At 36.7% G+C, this 19568-nt stretch overlaps 2 protein-coding genes across 7 annotated transcripts in view; both read left to right on the top strand.

The window, feature by feature from the left end:
* Positions 1–19568, top strand: part of LOC114240756 (uncharacterized) — a 259933-nt gene that overhangs the window by 213545 nt on the left and 26820 nt on the right. The gene's annotated exons all lie outside the window — the stretch shown is intronic.
* Positions 1–19568, top strand: part of LOC114240824 (uncharacterized) — a 327083-nt gene that overhangs the window by 294365 nt on the left and 13150 nt on the right. The gene's annotated exons all lie outside the window — the stretch shown is intronic.

Below are 19568 nucleotides of genomic sequence, written 5' to 3'. Positions count from 1 at the left end.
TTAAGGAATATTAACTAAAAATGGGTAATTTCATCATTCGTATAGTTGATTAAAGATAAGTAACATTCGGCACATAAAATCAATCGATACTATCATTATGAACAAGGTCACTGAACCAACGCGTTAAGGTTATGAACCAATTTACTATTATTATTGGAATAATGATGAAAGTTTGAACACATCCCAAATTTACTCGAACACGCATTTCCTTAGACCAAGGAAACTTCTGGAGAGTAATTAACGATAGGCATGATTAGTAAGTAGGCTTTGCCCCTGGCATTGCTGATGTCCATGGGTAACGGTAACCACTCACCATCAGGTGAGCAGTCTGCTAGTCTGTCTAGGGCAATCAAAAAAACAAAACAAATGAGATATATTTACTTTAGTAATAGCCATATTAGAAGTCTCGTTGTTCAATATAGAAAGTATTTGCTGTATTTTTCTATTAATGGTATGTGGATTGGAAATTAATGTAAATAAATATTTGATCATATGCATAGGAGAGTTTTAATGGTAAACTAATTGTACGTATTTCGTGATTTTAGAACTATTCGGCTGTTAGGAAATGTCAAATTATGTAAATCGTGAATCTAAACTAAACATATTAATTAAAATTTCCAAGCTTTATGGAAATTTACTATTTTATTCATTCGTTCGTAGCGTGCGTCACTGATACATCTAATAAAAATTTAAATTGAATCTTAAAAAAAAATTGAGGTAAATGACACGAGCCGGACCCTCTTTTCGATGGTTTTGAGGTTCGTCGAACTATTAATAATACAATAGATACTACAGTGAACGGGCATTTTGATTCTGGGATAGATTTGTATTTTAAAAGGAAATGTGCTTCGTCAATAATATATCTTAGTTTTAAGCCGTTTAATGTTTCCATTAAATTTAATTTCGGCCGTGTATTTTCTAGTTATACTCTTTATTTTATTTTTATTGCTTAGATGGGTTACTGGAGCCCATAGACATCTACGACGTGAATGCGCCACGCACCTTGAGATATGAGTTCTAAGGTCTCAGTATAGTTATAACCGCTGCCCCACCCTTCAAACCGAAACGCATTACTGCTTCACGGCAGAAATAGGCAAAAGTGTGGTGCCTAACCGCGCGGACTCACAAGAGATCCTACCACCAATAAGCATTATATTTCTGAAGCATTCTAGTAATTTGTGATTTAATCACATACAAGCAAATTTTGAATGAAATTTCTCTCGAGACGCTCAGAAAATACGGCATAATACCTTAAACATACTGCTTATGTCCGAAAGTCTCAAGGAGAACAACATCCACTATTAGTTCCTCGCCTACGCTTTCCGATTCTGTCATAATTTTCTTTGTTTTAACTCAAATGTTGCTGATCAAAATTTTGTAGAGAGAGCGTTTAGTTTCAGTTCATAGATACCCGTGCCGGTACACATTCAATTTGATATTTGCTAAATGATCTTCAACCTTAATGTAAGTAGTTAAGGTTAAGGTTATATAACGCCACAGCTTTCACATGTAACCAAGACAATATTTGTGTAGGTTTCCTTGCCCACGAAAACGTGTCTCATAAAGTTACAAAATACCAAATGTAATTATGGCTTTCATTAGTAACGCAAGTATGCTTTACACCCAATATATAATTAAACTAGCTTTTGCCCGCGACTTCGTCCGCGTGGAATAGTTCACAAATAATGCTTTATTTTAGAACAAATTTGGTTAGCATAAAAAACGTTATAGTGAGCCAACCTTAACATATAGACATATGCTGTCGCAGACTTTTCTTTAGATCTTTTAAAGCGGAACAATTCTGTCATACATAATTTTAGCGAAACTTTAACCGTTTCTACAGCGCACGCAGCGGAAGCTCTCAAAACCCGATTTTGAAACATTCTTTATTGGTGCTCCGCTTGTATTGGTCTTAGCGTGATGTGATACATATAGCCTATAACCTTCCTCAATAAACGGGCTATCTAGCACTTAAACAATTTTTCAAATCGGACCACTAGTTCCTGAGATTAGCGCGTTCAAACAAACAAACTCTTCAGCTTTATAATATTAATATAGATTTTACGATTATAATTCTTATTTTAAATGGTTTATCGAAGTTTTGTAAGCCTGTAAAAGGAGGCCTTATTCATGTTATTCAGATTCGTGCAATAGAACTAAAATGCTAATCAATAGATCGAAAAAGTTAAAATAGCCAATACCCTATACTAAGGCCATTGCAAACCGTACTAAGAACATGGCCAACTTCGAACAGCTGTTTGACCATTACGCAAAAAACCAATAAACAATTATTATAATTGAAACGATCATAAATGTAGATCTTATTTATTATTGCCGTCTGAGATTAGCTTTGATATGTATCATCAATCTCCATTAGCAGCCGCATTTTTGTTTACATGTGTGTTGTCAACGACAATTATCATACTTGATCCTGTAGACAGAATTGTAAATAGTCGGTGTCGCCCAAAACACGTCATTACTGATCCTCCCGATCCATTAACGGTGCTTTTAGGTAACACAAGCACCGGTCACCGTCCTCGTCGAACCCGTCGCCTTGTGACGAAGGGCTCGACGAGTGAATTAGCCCACAGACACAGCCCACTGAGTTTCTCGCCGGATCTTCTCAGTGGGTCGCGTTTCCGATCCGGTGGTAGATTCTGCGAAGCATTGCTCTTGCTAGGGCCAGTTTTACCAACACTCCGGTTTGAGCCCCGTAAGCTCACCTACACGTTAGAGTGAAGCTGAAATAGCCTCTCAAGGCTATCAGCATAGGTAGGAAAAAAAAGACAATTAATACGGAACGACCCATCTGATCCAACGGTGGTCCGTTAAATTATTCTATGGACATGTGGGCATGACTGAGTCACGTGTTGCTATCATACACGAGACGCGTGCCGCCACCGTATGACGACCAGACCGTTGCTTGATTAGAATGCGAACGTAAAATGAAATACGGATAATATGTATCGACGTAATGACGGATCTACTTCTTGCAAAACTCGCTTTTGTTATTTAAACAAATTTTGTTCTAAGCATCGTTCTATGATCTGGAATGTTCAATGCTCAAATTCAAATATTAAAACAATATACGATGTACGGAATTATTCTTCTGATTTTTTAGTAGTTCAAATGAAAGTTCTTTTAATGGATACACTGCAAAAACTTTCTATTTTTTCTCCTACATATCCTATTCTCAATTTGACCACAGATTAAGCAATAACGAAACTTTGACAATAAACAAATATGTATGCATGTTATGTCAAATACATCGTAGTATGTGTAATGTTTTTTATTGTTTTATTAATGCATAATTTCAAAGAAATATTACAATTCTGCACTCCTCTATATTCTTTATAATTGTAGGAAATTTCATACTCCTCCGTCCACGCAATTTCCGTAAAATGGAGTACAAAGTTTTTGCTTCACGTATTAATATATAGATTATGTCGGATGACATTGTGGACTTGCGGTCGTCGATTGTCCGTTTCATTGGCTTTGCGTCAGTAGTTGATGAAATTTCATAGCCCGTTCAGACTTCATAGTACAATTCCATTCCAATGAAACATGACATCTGAGACGGTGTAATTTTGCTCACTCGCACTGGAAAAAAACAATAGTAGTGACGTTGTAATAATATATTAAAGTTGGGTAAGAAGGGTTAACAGAGACGGTTCGTAGTCCACTTGATGTTAAGCGGTTTTTCTAAATCCGCTAGATTACGATGCAAGAGCGGCTGTATTCTTGAGACTGAAGATAAACACCTTGAAACACCACTCATACTTCAAACTGTTTGTATTTCATGGTAGAACCAAATAGTTTTTTTTTTATTGTTTAGATGGGTGGACGAGCTCACAGTCCACCCACAAGTGGTTATCGGAGCCCATCTACAACGTAAATACGCCACCCATCTTGAGATATAAGTTCTAAGGTCTCAGTATAGTTACAACAGCTGCCCCACCCTTCAAACCGAAACGCGTTACTGCTTCACGGCAGAAATAGGCGGGGTGGTGGTACCTACCCGTGCGGACTCACAAGAGGTCCTACCACCAGTAATATGGTCGTATCCAACTCCGGAATGACTTTCACATACTAAATTACATCAAAAGATAACATTACTAGCATTATTATGAAGCTACGTTATCATGCTGATGAAAAATTCATAGATACGTGGCCAATGCCTTGTTGTATCGACGTCATTATTAATTGCGTTGTGCCCTGACCTGTACTATAAACTGCGCAAAAAGCTTATTACGTTTTGGTACAATTGGGACATTCAAACATTTCTCGGACATCCACTTCAAAACGTGCACAATCACCCGCGGAAGTATGGAACGTTAAGCGGTTAAAATTTCAACTAATTATTTAAGAAATCATCAAATAAGCAATAATATTACAATTACTATATACACGTGTGGTAGGTAATTTCGTTATTAACATAACGATTAAAATGTTTTAGAGTTGATAATGTTAATTTAAACTAATAATACAAGTTTATTATATATGGTTCGGAGTTAGCGAAAATGAGCCTATGAGGGTCTGTTTGACTTATTTAGTGGATTTTAGCCTCCTGCTACTACTTCTCTATGATATACCATTACTGATAGATGTCTTCTCCTTCTCCTTCCAATTTGAAATTTAATTTAAATTTTGCATTCATTAAAATAAAATAAATTATTACTAAAAATAATCATAATTAGTCATCCTAGTTTTATTCATTGGTATGAATGCCCTATGAGGTTTTTTATAACATATATTCATACCAAAAATTTGTGATGCGTCTATTTACAGTTTTATCATGAACAATCTCTCTGTACAGTTATTTTGGCATGTGGTATTAATCTTTCATGCATCATTCTAAATCTTATTCGTTCATAGATGCTAGCTTGTTTGTGGTATTCAGACAAGCCGAAATACCCTTTCAGTTCTCCTATAATTGTAGTATCGTGGAAACAGCTGAGTTTGAAGCCAATTATCACTACATGGAGACGTGATTCATATGAATGTGTAATGTAGATAGCACTATAGATAATGTAACGTAGAAGTCCATTGACCAGCTGTTCATTATTTTCATGATACGGGAATCCAAAGATACTTTTATCACATTATAAGCGTAATAAGATATGGATGTCTCAGAATCATCATGTTAACATATAATGAGAAACTTGTATGTACAAATTAAAACTATATTAAGGTAAAATTTCAAGCATTATGTAATATTTGAATTTGCATTTATATTATGTAATTTAATTATGATTAATTAAACAATTTAAAAATTACTTTTTGTGGTGTTATCATTTATCGCCTTCTTAAGCAGCGATCGGTCTACATATAGGTAGTAGTGAATCGTTACCATCGCATTTGAACATACTGGTGGTAGGACCTCTTGAGAGTCCGCACGGGTAGGTACCACCGCCCTGCCTATTTCTGCCGTGAAGCAGTAATGCGTTTCGGTCTGAAGGGTAGGGCAGCCGTTGTAACTATACTGAGATCTTAAACCTTATATCTCAAGGTGGGTGGCGCATTTACGTTGTAGATGTCTATGGGCTCCACTAACCACTTAACACCAGGTGGGCTGTGAGCTCGTCCATCCATCTAAGCAATAAATAAAAAAACACTGACAATGTTAAGGGCACAGCCAAACTTATGTTGTCCACTACTAAGAACTAGCTTCGAACCTTTTTAAAGAAGGACATGTCACAACAAATAGGAGTTCTATCGAGAGCCGTATAGTTCGTGCAAGAAACTCAAGTTTAATTCCCACATAACAATAATTCTGTTTTAATGTCAAAACATCTGTTAGCGAATATTCGCGTGTCCCCATTATTACGTTACAAGGACCACCCGCGTCATGTGCGCGGCTCGTGATCACTGAGTGGTATCAAAATGTGAGTTTTTGCATATATTACTCATTCATTACGAAACGAATGCAAACTAATGGCACGGTATCTACCTACCTATATATTAATACGTGAAGCAAAAACTTTGTATCCATTTTTACGAAAAATGCGCGGACGGAGGAGTATGAAATTTTCCACACTTATAGAGAAGAAGTGCACAATGCTATTATTTTTTTAAAATAATGCATAAAAGATACATTAAATCATTAAAGAAAACATTACACACACTACATACCATGTATTTGACGCACACACGCATGCATACTATTTATTGTCAAACTTTTGTTCTTGACGTCGGTGGTCAAATTGAGAATAGATTAAATATTGTTTGTCTTTATTAATATTTCTTTATAGTGTAGCCCTCGCGAAATTTGTGATTATAGAAGTATAAAATACAATCATAATAGTGTACAAACTTACAATTCCAATTAATTACAGTCGAATTTCGACTACTGCGGGACCTCTAGTATATTATATTACCTGTGCTTATAGTGGTTTTTACATTCAAATTGATTAGCACAAGAACGTTTACATTAATTAAACACGTGGAGCTATTGTATTTTATATCTAAGCCTCCCGGAAATGACATTAGGTGGAAGATTAAAAAAGAAATACATCACCAAAACACTTCATAATCGTACACACTCGTAACTTTTTTCAAGAATGTTTCTGATAATTTCTCTTAATCAAAAAACTGTTTCAATACCTTTTGTCAATGTTTCAGAAAAATACGATTTATATCTCAACACGGTACGCTAATTCTATTCTGATATTGTGGTGGTTGTAAATTATTGCTGTTAACCCTAATATTAATTGAAACAAAATACGCGTTAGAGTAGTTAATCTAGTTGTATACCACAATTCTTTTCGTTTCCATCTCAGTCAATGGTGTAACTTGTCAGACTCAATTGAACTTTACGCGTAAAGTAAAAAAAAAACTACTCTAACGCGTATTTTGTTTCAATTAATATTAGGGTTAACAGCAATAATTTACAACCACCACAATATCAGAATAGAATTAGCGTACCGTGTTGAGATATAAATCGTATTTTTCTGAAACATTGACAAAAGGTATTGAAACAGTTTTTTGATTAAGAGAAATTATCAGAAACATTCTTGAAAAAAGTTACGAGTGTGTACGATTATGAAGTGTTTTGGTGATGTATTTCTTTTTTAATCTTCCACCTAATGTCATTTCCGGGAGGCTTAGATATAAAATACAATAGCTCCACGTGTTTAATTAATGTAAACGTTCTTGTGCTAATCAATTTGAATGTAAAAACCACTATAAGCACAGGTAATATAATATACTAGAGGTCCCGCAGTAGTCGAAATTCGACTGTAATTAATTGGAATTGTAAGTTTGTACACTATTATGATTGTATTTTATACTTCTATAATCACAAATTTCGCGAGGGCTACACTATAAAGAAATATTAATAAAGACAAACAATATTTAATCTATTCTCAATTTGACCACCGACGTCAAGAACAAAAGTTTGACAATAAATAGTATGCATGCGTGTGTGCGTCAAATACATGGTATGTAGTGTGTGTAATGTTTTCTTTAATGATTTAATGTATCTTTTATGCATTATTTTAAAAAAATAATAGCATTGTGCACTTCTTCTCTATAAGTGTGGAAAATTTCATACTCCTCCGTCCGCGCATTTTTCGTAAAAATGGATACAAAGTTTTTGCTTCACGTATTAATATATAGGTAGGTAGATACCGTGCCATTAGTTTGCATTCGTTTCGTAATGAATGAGTAATATATGCAAAAACTCACATTTTGATACCACTCAGTGATCACGAGCCGCGCACATGACGCGGGTGGTCCTTGTAACGTAATAATGGGGACACGCGAATATTCGCTAACAGATGTTTTGACATTAAAACAGAATTATTGTTATGTGGGAATTAAACTTGAGTTTCTTGCACGAACTATACGGCTCTCGATAGAACTCCTATTTGTTGTGACATGTCCTTCTTTAAAAAGGTTCGAAGCTAGTTCTTAGTAGTGGACAACATAAGTTTGGCTGTGCCCTTAACATTGTCAGTGTTTTTTTATTTATTGCTTAGATGGATGGACGAGCTCACAGCCCACCTGGTGTTAAGTGGTTAGTGGAGCCCATAGACATCTACAACGTAAATGCGCCACCCACCTTGAGATATAAGGTTTAAGATCTCAGTATAGTTACAACGGCTGCCCTACCCTTCAGACCGAAACGCATTACTGCTTCACGGCAGAAATAGGCAGGGCGGTGGTACCTACCCGTGCGGACTCTCAAGAGGTCCTACCACCAGTATGTTCAAATGCGATGGTAACGATTCACTACTACCTATATGTAGACCGATCGCTGCTTAAGAAGGCGATAAATGATAACACCACAAAAAGTAATTTTTAAATTGTTTAATTAATTATAATTAAATTACATAATATAAATGCAAATTCAAATATTACGTAATGCTTGAAATTTTACCTTAATATAGTTTTAATTTGTACGTACAAGTTTCTAATTATATGTTAACATGATGATTCTGAGACATCCATATCTTATTACGCTTATAATGTGATAAAAGTATCTTTGGATTCCCGTATCATGAAAATAATGAACAGCTGGTCAATGGACTTCTACGTTACATTATCTATAGTGCTATCTACATTACACATTCATATGAATCACGTCTCCATGTAGTGATAATTGGCTTCAAACTTTTGTGGTCGTCGTGGCCTAACGGATAAGACGTCCGGTGCTTTCGTGTTGAAGCGATGCACCGGTGTTCGAATCCCGCAGGCGGGTACCAATTTTTCTAATGAAATACGTACTCAACAAATGTTCACGATTGACTTCCACGGTGAAGGAATAACATCGTGTAATAAAAATGAAACCCGCAAAATTATAATTTGCGTAATTACTGGTGGTAGGACCTCTTGTGAGTCCGCACGGGTAGGTACCACCGCCCCGCCTATTTCTGCCGTGAAGCAGTAATGCGTTTCGGTTTGAAGGGTGGGGTAGCCGTTGTGACTATACTGAGACCTTAGAACTATATCTCAAGGTGTGTGGCGCATTTACGTTGTAGATGTCTATGGGCTCCAGTAACCACTTAACATCAGGTGGGCTGTGAGCTCGTCCACACAGCTAAGCAATAAAAAAAAAAAAAAAAAAAAAAACTCAGCTGTTTCCACGATAGTAAACCTATGTCCGTATTTGATAAAGTAAAGAATTTTATATTTTAAAGATTTTTTTTAATAAAGACACGATTTGTATTATATTTCATATGTAATTGTTGTATGATTTGTCTCATTTAGTTTTGGATATATATTCTTTAAAGAGAATATCATATACTCAACTTAACTTAATTAAACAGGATTTATACACCAGATATCATTTGGGAAGCCCGTGTCGACTATATTTTTCCTCTAACTGAAAAAACAGTGTATATTTAAACCACTTCAGCGTTTGTCTTAGCAAAAAAATCACCATTACGAACCGTGTAGCGGATGAATCACAATTTCGCTAGCAAAATCAAGTCAAGTTTTGTTTAACCAGTGAACATTTACATTAAGAACGAATGAGTTACAATTTATTAATAAGACCACAACCCCATTGTTTATGTAGGTCGTGATTCACGTGTGCGGTGCGGTGTCTGTTGGCCAGATTTCCTTAGAACTGAGTCAAAAATTCTATTTAAAATTGACTGTGAAACCTACAAAATTTTATTGAACAGAAACTTGTGCAATATTCGACTGTGCCTGATTCAATCCTGTTTCATCAAATTTCATTGATGATTTTTCAAAAAGTTTTCGAACAGTTAATTCGTTGATTCGTTTACACATATTATTAAGTATTTAGATTGGGGCGAGGATTTCTTTAAATTTTACTGGGTTCACATAAAATAACAAATAATTTTGAAACGGAAACATCTGTATCCCTTTTAGAAATCGCGTGACGCGTTCAAACCAACTGTCGTTTTGTGGGTCGCCATCTTGGTGCCATTAGCAAGATGTAACGAGGTCGTAACGCCTCACACAACAAAATACTGAAATACTAAAGTGATCATAATTTAAACAGTAGAAAACAGGAAACTACTTACAATCAACAATCGTTAATAATTAGCAAAATTGCCAATTTCAACTTTAGAACGAATTTTAATAAGGCCAAACGAGAAAGGGACGAATGCTTATTCTAAAATTTTCATTGGCGATTCAAATTTAATATTATTATAGAAATGCAAATTCTCTTCATCGTAAATTTGTACAGAAGGGAATTTTCTATTCAAAAAATAAAATCATTCCATATTATGGCCAATTCAGTCACAAATACTAACTTTCTTCTAACGTCAATTGCGTACCTATCTGATTTTTATTGTGCTATAGATGCACACTCAAAGCTAGTGGTCATCAGAATAACCAGCAGAAAAACTTGCCAGACATGACAATGTGCACGCCACCGCTTAGCTTCAGACAAGTCGCAATTGCAATGGCTTTTCTCCCTTTCCTACTCCGCGTTAAAGACACCAATCAATAATCAACTTACGCATGATAGAAACTCAAAAATGACTAAGTACACCAATTAATTTTGTTTATGCTTCACTAAACTCAACCTACTTACGGACTCGGACCGAGTTTCACTTTCGCTTCGTCTGTCACTTCGCACTTTCGTTGTGCGTTGGTACCTACACTCACCCGATCCGTTACGTTATCACTGTGACGAGAATACGGTTCTGTGATTCTTTGTCAGATGAGTCGACTATTATCAAAGCCGGCAATGTGACTTTTGGACAATTATTGGTAAATCAGAAAAACGAATTATTGACTTTGTATTCCATTGGCAGTCATAAAACTCTTCTGAACGACATCTGAACGACATAAATAACAGGTCAAGTATTAACCTTTATTTAATATAGGTTTTGAACCGTATTCTTTGAAGGAGACGATTATATTCAAATCAATCTGTATTGACATATCAATAACATTTTTTTGTCCAAATGCACAGATTGCCACCTTTGATAATAGACGACTCAGATACAGTTTGATACGTGGGACAGTTTAAAAGGTTTTTTTTTTTTTATATAGCATATCGGTAATCGATTTTTTCGAACAGTATCAAATATAAATATCACTATCGGTTATACTATAATTATGTACTACACGATGATTCTATATACTATAATTTAGTGGTAGGCAACGGCTTGGTTAGCGGTAGGCAGCGGCTTGGCTCTGCCCCTGGCATTCCTGAAATCCATGGGCGACGGTAACCACTCACCTTTAGGTGGGCTGTGTGCTCGTCTGCCTACAAGAGCAATAAAAAAAAAATATCCAAACAACTAGGTAATCCAACGTATAAATATACCATCATGATCTTCAAATATATCTATTAATATATACAAATATTACCAAAGTTAAAAAAAAAGTTTTTATAACGTTTACCTCTTAATGTCGATATTTTTCAGTAGGTACGTACTAATTGAATTTTGGTTACTGTGAGCTATTGGCCAATGATCTGCTATCGTTTAATCCACGATACAGAATTGATAATGTTATTAACATGTTCGTAACGCAGGATTATACACACGGATGTAATATTTGAAATGTAGATTACAATGAAATTCCATCACATCATATTAACATACAAATATTAGGAAATTAACTTGTAAAACTAGTTTTTTTGATGTTGTTTTACGAAAAAACGAAGAAAATAATACCCATCGTCACTAAGCTACTCAAATTACATACCAATGACAAAAAATTCAAGGTATCTTTTCACGAAATTATTTTGTTGTAAGCACAAAACACTTTGAAACTTATTTGCAGTGAACACTTTAAGAGTATTTACTGTTGAGAAAATTTAGGTACCTGTTTACCTTTTGTACCGAAAGAAGATAATATATTTACGTAAAAATCACAATGGAACCGAATCCTATGGGCAGATAATGATTTGACAGATGACAAATTATAAGAAGAAATGCACATTTACTTATTATGTGTTGCGTGTTTTTGTATTATTGTTTATTTATGCAACCGAAATGTATTAAGATTTAACGCGGCCCAAATGTTATCGAATTACTAGATTAATTGCCCTTAGTCATTGCTGAATGACTTCACAGCGAGGATACCGCCACCCATCCTGAGACATGAAGGCAGATATAGGCGGGATGGCACCTACCTCTTCGGGATCACAATACGCCGTGCTCTTACATCTGCTCAGAAAGAGTCAGCAAGCTGAAGTGGCAGTGGGCTGGCCATATATGCCGTAGGACTGACGATCGCTGGAGCAGACGGGTTCTCGAGTGGAGACCGCGAAGCGGAAGACGCAACGCGGGACGCCCCCTGGCTAGGTGGTGCGATGACCTCCGAACGGTGGTCGGCAAGAAGTGGATGAGGAGAGCCGTAGACCGGTCTCAGTGGTGTGGATTGGGGGAGGCCTATGTCCAGCAGTGGACGACTGTGGGCTGTTGATGATGATTACATATGCTATGAGTGCTCTGAAGAATTGTTTGAGATGATTCCATCATTTCGTTTTTACTATCGCACCGCCCGCCACCGGAGTAGAGTTCATCCATACTACCTGGAGTCACTGCGTTCATCCACAGTGCGTTTCCAAAGATCTTTTTTGCCACGTACCATCAGGTTTTGGAATGAGCTCCCTTCTACGGTGTTTTTCGAGGGCTATGGCTTGTCCTTCTTCAAACGAGGCTTGTGGAGAGTACTTAACGGTAGACAGCGGCTTGGCTCTGCCCCTGGAATTCAGCAGCAAGTCCATGGGCGACGGTAACCAATCACCATCAGATGGACCGTATGCACGTCTGCCTACAAGGGCAAAAAAAGATGGATGCATCGTATTTATATAAAGACGATCTATTACTAAAAAGGCAGCCCACATGCAGCCCACTAAGTTTCTCGCCGGATCTTCTCAGTGGGTGGTGTTCCCTATCTGATGGTAGATTCAGTAAGCACTACTCTTACTAGGACTAGTGTTAGCAACGTCCTCAGGTTAGAGCCCCGTGAGCTCATTTACTCACTTGGTTACGCTGGCATAGCCCTCTAAGGCAACCAGGATAGGTAGTAAAACAAAAGCCGGCAGAACAGATTTGGCTTTAGTAGTGGAAATACTTACAATTTGTACCAGTTGTTTTTATATTTCTATTTGAAATAAACCCAGTGTCAGTCACAGTTTCCTTTCTTAAAAAGGGTTTCATGACCCGCCCCGTAACAGAACCATTACTAAATTTATTGGCTGCCTTAATTATCTATGCCATTGTGATATATTTTAACTTTCGGTTCGTTAATATTAAAAGCTTCCTGGACGCTTTGGCCTCGACCTTAGAGTAATGGGCTGCGTTAGTGGCCGATTGGGCGTTGCCTTCGAAGCGATAGGTTGAAATTCATTATTACTACAGACACGCGAAACGATCATTATTAGAATTGTGATGGTAGTACTATGAATATTGTTTCATGAATTTGTAGGCCCTTATATACAGTCTAACTGGGTTTGCTCAATGAGATTGCAGTGTATTAGTATTAATGCAATAACGTAGGAAATTTCAAAATCAAAATCGGTGATTGATCTTAGTTTCGGAATCCAAATCAAGGTTACAACCATCTTTCTAAGATAGTTAAATTTTGTTTTAAGTCACTAAGCACATTTCTTTTAAAGTTTTCTTGGGCTACTTACTTCCTTATTATTATTTACTAGGGTGCCGCATTCATTGGGTCCCAAGGGCCCAGCATTCTCTGCGCTTTCTGAGTGAGCACATAATGTATTTCGAGCCCGTAATGATAATTATTACAAATTGGTATTAAGGAAAACCGCCATGGAAAGAAATATTACAATATTTTTAACATCAGGAATACCCAACGTCAATATATTATTTACAAATGCTATGAATTATGTATTTTATAACACGGGGAAAATATTTTAGAAACATTTGTTGTTCTAATTAAAATCATTCGTTCGAAAGTTATCGTATTATTAAATATTCCGATTAATGAGAAATCTTTTACAATCTCAATTTCTTTTTTTTTCTTTTTTTTTATTGCTTAGATGGATGGAAGATCTCACAGCCCACCTGGTGTTAAGTAAGTGGTTACTGGAGCCCATAGACATCTACAACGTAAATGCGCCACCCACCTCGAGATATAAGTTCTAAGATCTCAGTACAGTTACAACGGCTACCCCACCCTTCGAACCGAAACGCATTACTGCTTCACGGCGGAAATAGGCGGGGTGGTGGCATCTGCCCGTGTGGACTCCCAGGAGGTCCTACCACCAGTGATTACGCAAATTATAATTTTGCGGGTTTGATTTTTATTACACGATGTTATTCCTTCACCGTGGAAGTCAATCGTGAACATTTGTTGAGTACGTATTTCATCAGAAAAATTGGTACCCGCCTGCGGGATTCGAACACCGGTGCATCGCTACATACGAATGCACCGGACGTCTTATCCTTTAGGCCACAACGACTTCATTCATTCTTCATAATTGTTTTTTTATGTTTCTCGAACACTATGACATGTTCATCTTCCCTCTTCTATTTCCGTAGCATTACTGATTGATAGCCCACTGAGTTTCTCACCGGATCTTCTCAGTGGGTCGCGTTTCGGTTCCAGTGGTAGATTCTACGAAGCACTGCTCTTGCTAGGGCCAGTATTAGCAACGCCTTCTGGTTTGAGCCCCGAGAGTTCACCTACACGTTAGGGTTACGCTGACATAGCCTCTCAAGGTTATCAGCTTAGGTAGGAAATAAAAAAACCAAAAAAATGTGAGCCGTCACGGGACGCCTGGCAGATGTGAAACATCGACATTATTTTGTAAAAGTAATATGCAGAAAAGAACAGATCGTGATAGGAACTAAATATGTCATAATGATAAAATAAAATATTACGAAAAAATAATTTCTTTTCAAGTAAAACACACGTTATGTGTACTGTAGTAATCAACACTGTATAGACTAAGGAGTATACACTATAGGTATCCGAGCTCAGTGTAGCGAGAGAGATGGATTAACGCCGGATCGAGTGGGAGAGAATCGCACAGTCGATTGCGCATGGCGGCGCGTCGCCAAACCGTACACACTACTACATATAGACTTTATATATATAACATCATATAGCGTGGCGACGCGTCGCCACGGGATGCGTCGCCACGCCAGAAATCGATTTTACGTGCGGCTATAGATGTTTCACATAAAAAAAAAGCCATGGATAACATGTGCAAAAGGATGTTTATTTCTGGATATATCCAGGATTTGACCGTTACATTCCTTGTCTTTAAAAGCGACAGGTGCAAAGAATAACATTGTAACTCAGCCTTTTCTAAATATGATTTACAATGTTGTTCCTTGCGTATGTCGAAAGGTACACTAAAATGAGCATTTTCACAAATTCGTACTCTTGCTATTGGTATTATTACAAAGTATACTAGACTAACTACTAGACTAACACACTAGAAGTGTGATTCAAAATTATATGTAGGTACGTATTGACGTGTATGTGCAAATATGAATAAAAATTACATATGCATATGCAATATTAAAAGAAAATGAAAATAAGTCATGAACACAGACAATGTTAAAAACATTCTGATCCTATCGCTTACGTTTCTAATGCTCTTGTTTCAGGGGCGAGATGATATTTTTAACAGATATATAATTTTTTTTTTATGTTCATGACTCACTTAAAGACACTGACGTGACACAAATACAAAATAATAGAAACAATTAAAAAACAGTGAACATTTTACTTTTTATGAACGAACCCGTTACAGCTGGCATTCGGTTGTTGCTCTGAAACCATAGACGTCTTTTATCCCCTACTTATTCGCTTGTAGGCTAAGGGGCTATTCCAGTTTCGCTTCGGACGGGTAGGTGAGCTCACGGGCTCAACCTGAGAGAATTAACTAATACTACTGGTGGTAGGACCTATTGTGAGTCCGCGCGGGTAGGTACCACCGCCCTGCCTATTTCTGACGTGAAGCAGTAATGCGTTTCGGTTTGAAGGGCGGGGCAGCCGTTGTAGCTACACTTGAGACCTTAGAACTTATATGTCAAGATGGGTGGCGCACTTACGTCGTAGATGTCTATGAGCTCCAGTAACCACTTACCACCAGGGGGGCTGTGAGCTCGTCCATCCAATTAGCAATAAAAAAAATATATATATACTAGCCCTAGCAAGAGCCGTGCTTCGCTGAATCTACCACCGGATCGGAATCGCGTCCCACTGAGAAGATCCGGCGAGAAACTCAGTGGACTAAGACGTTATAGCGGCAATATCCAATTTTTCATACGAGGTCAATGTCTCGGCTGCAAACAAACTGAATGCAATGACCAAATCATAATATAGACACAGCTTAAGACTTCATGCTTAGCCACAAGTGACTCAGATGAAAGTGCAAACGTTGTACGAGACAATTATTAGTCACTTAGCTTAATGAGTAACAGTGCCCGACGGTTATTGTGATCGATTGCAGTAATTAACTATATAACACAACGATCTATTCCCAGAACGCACGATCGTTATCTTCCATAAGAGTCACATGTCTTGGTCTAAGAGTTAGCTCATAAAATTTGTGTTATCCTTGGACATATTTATTGTATGCTTAATACCAGTACATACATATATATTATGTATTTATGTAAACGTATTTAAGTATATTATCCTCAGTCTCTGGTTACCTTAGTAGGTTTAGTCAAAGATAATCCTAATTTGGGGACACATTTATGTGATTTGTTTTCGATTATTTTTTATTGTTATCTTATTATCCTTGTATATAATTTGTTATTAATTTAGCTCTAAACAAATTTAAAATTAAAGTTAGCTATCACAATCCTTTCTATTTTTGTCACGGAGGAGTCTTACGGGTTGTTCTTGTATGATGCGGTTGTTTAGCTATGAGACGTGAATCTCATGTCTTGTCTCGGTGAGTCGAGGCATTTACGTTCTGTGACGTCTATGGACTCCGGTAGTCACTTAACATCAGATAGGGCTTGGGTTCGCTCAACCATCCATTGTAACAAAGGAGATTTTACTTTAAAAGAAACCAAACAAATACATGTTTAAAATTGTTTTAATAACCATCGAAGTCCAAAATTCAAGATAGAGGTGTAGAGAAATCCGTATCCGAAAGATTATTCAACAAGCCACACGCGAAATTAGACTTTGATGTCGAGAAATATAGCGATATTTAATGTTTATCATATTGTAATGAGCTCACGAGAACTCCTTAGAAAGTGGACCGGATACATACATGACGTCGGAAAGACGGCAAACGAATCGCTTCTGTTTTGTATGATGCGTAGGAAATTACAAGAGATCTCAATGTGGAATATCATTTATTATTTCTGCACTCAATCGGTACATGATTTGTCAATGTCGATGTTAATCTTTTAAGTTGAACTAGAGGTCTCGAAGTAGTCAGAATTCGACTATAATTAATTGGAATTGTAAGTTTGTACACTATTATGATTGTATTTTCAACGCCAAGACTACACTATAGAAAAATATTAATAAAGACAAACAATATTTAGTCTATTCTCAATTTGACTATATACGTCAAGAACAAAAGTTTGACAATAAATAAATAGTATGCATGCGTGTGTGTGTCAAATAGATGGTAGTGTGTGTAATGTTTTCTTTATTGATTTAATGTATCTGTTATGCATTATTTAAAAAAAATATTAACATTGTGCACTTCTTCTCTAGATTCTCTGTAAGTGTGGAAAATTTCATACTCCTCCGTCCGCGTAATTTTCGTAAAAAGGGATACAAAGTTTTTGCTTCACGTATATAGATATCACACATTCTGTTGAAGTAACAACGCGTACACCTAATACAATTTATATGAAGTTAAATTTTTTTGTTGCATTAGATATTATTGTCACTGCATAGACCTGGTGTTAAATTATTAGCAGAGTCCATAGACAACAAAATGAATTTTATCGACTACCTTAAAATGCGAGGCCTAAGTGTCAATTGAATAATGGTTGCCCTATCCTTAAAACCATATTGGCTTCGCAGGAGAAATAGTTGATGATAAAACATTTTTTTATTATTATTATTTTTATTGCTTAGATGGTTGGACGAGCTCACAGCCCACCTGGTGTTAAGTGGTTACTGGAGCCCATAGACATCTATAACGTAAATGCGCCACCCACCTTGAGATATAAGTTCTAAAACCTCAGTATAGTTACAACGGCTGCCCTTCAGACCGAAACGCATTACTGCTTCACGGCAGAAATAGGCAGGGTGGTGGTACCTACCCGCGCGGACTAACAAGAGGTCCTACCACCAGTAAAGTTACATCGGCTGCCCTACCCTTCAGACCGAAACGCATTACTGCTTCACGGCAGAAATAGGCAGGGCGGTGGTACCTACCCGCGCGGACTAACAAGAGGTCCTACCACCAGTAATAAGGTCCTACCACCAGTAATAACCACATACATATGTACATTCTATAACCGTGCGTAGGAATAATATTACTCTTTTCTCTTCACTCCTTAACCTCTTAATAGATAAAAATTCTTACAACAGCACTAACTTATGCTCATCACATTTATGTAAAAAAAAAATAATGTTAAACCAATAATGCTGAATACGGGAAACGTAAGCTTTTCGTATCATGCTCTAAGTAAATTTAGTTGGAATACATAAAATGAAATAATACGTCATCAAATGAATCGGGATTTGCATATTTTTTACTAATCCCTTGATATTTGCCAAAGCGATAAAATGCTTCAACTGTAATCGTTCTCGACTTAATGTCCTAAGACTATTTCTTATCTTCTATTATATACCTACTATTTCTATAGACTATTTCTTATCTATATTATATTATACCGAGTTATAAAAAAATTAAAGATCCCACCGCAATGACATAGGTATTTGATTGTTAGGATCTGTTTGGAATTGTCTTCTGTTCACAGCACTAAAGCTTGGCCTTAGCTATTAAATAAAACGTTTAGAAGGAAATCGGTTGGCAAATAGAGAAGAAAACGGTACGCAACTGTATTTTGTCTTTGTATACCTGAATATAGTTTTAATTTTATAGTACATATGGTCAAAATAATGAAGTTAAACGAATCCGAAATAAAGCGACCTTTACAAAAAGATGTGTGGTGTCGCGGGACACCGGATAGGAACGAAGTTGCTTATTAAAAAAAAATTAATTTTAAGTTCTATTCGAGGTATAAAGAGAATAAAACTGGAGTTTTCGCAACAACCCACGGTCATTCGGTAACGTGCGAACTTATTGTGGTACACTTTATTCACGGTTATTTGCATAAGAGCTAGTGTATTGCGCAAACGAACGCTCTGAGATCGTGGTCAATGAATGATAAAAAAAATGTAATTTTTTGACGTTATTACAAAGTTAAGTCGTACACTGTGTGCATTATTAATAAAAATCTTACGTTACGGACGTTTCTTCCCGGTTAGGGTACCCATCCGCATCGTCCCATAAGGAACTTCGTTCCAAAAAATACACCCGTCCTTATAATCATTGCATAATTATCGCTTGTACTATTTGATTATTTGGGTTACTATTTGATTATTTAATGGTCTGAATGTTGTATTGTAAAATGACAAATACACGACAAAGCTCGGAATCTATTTTCGACCAAAGGGATTGCATTCTCAGCCGCGTTTGTAGCCGTTTTGCTAACTTGTTG

The sequence above is a fragment of the Bombyx mandarina genome, chromosome 09 (genome assembly GCF_030267445.1).
Source record: "Bombyx mandarina strain Sakado chromosome 09, ASM3026744v2".
NCBI classification, from domain to species: domain Eukaryota; kingdom Metazoa; phylum Arthropoda; class Insecta; order Lepidoptera; family Bombycidae; genus Bombyx; species Bombyx mandarina.
This window is presented reverse-complemented; position numbering and strand designations above follow the sequence as displayed.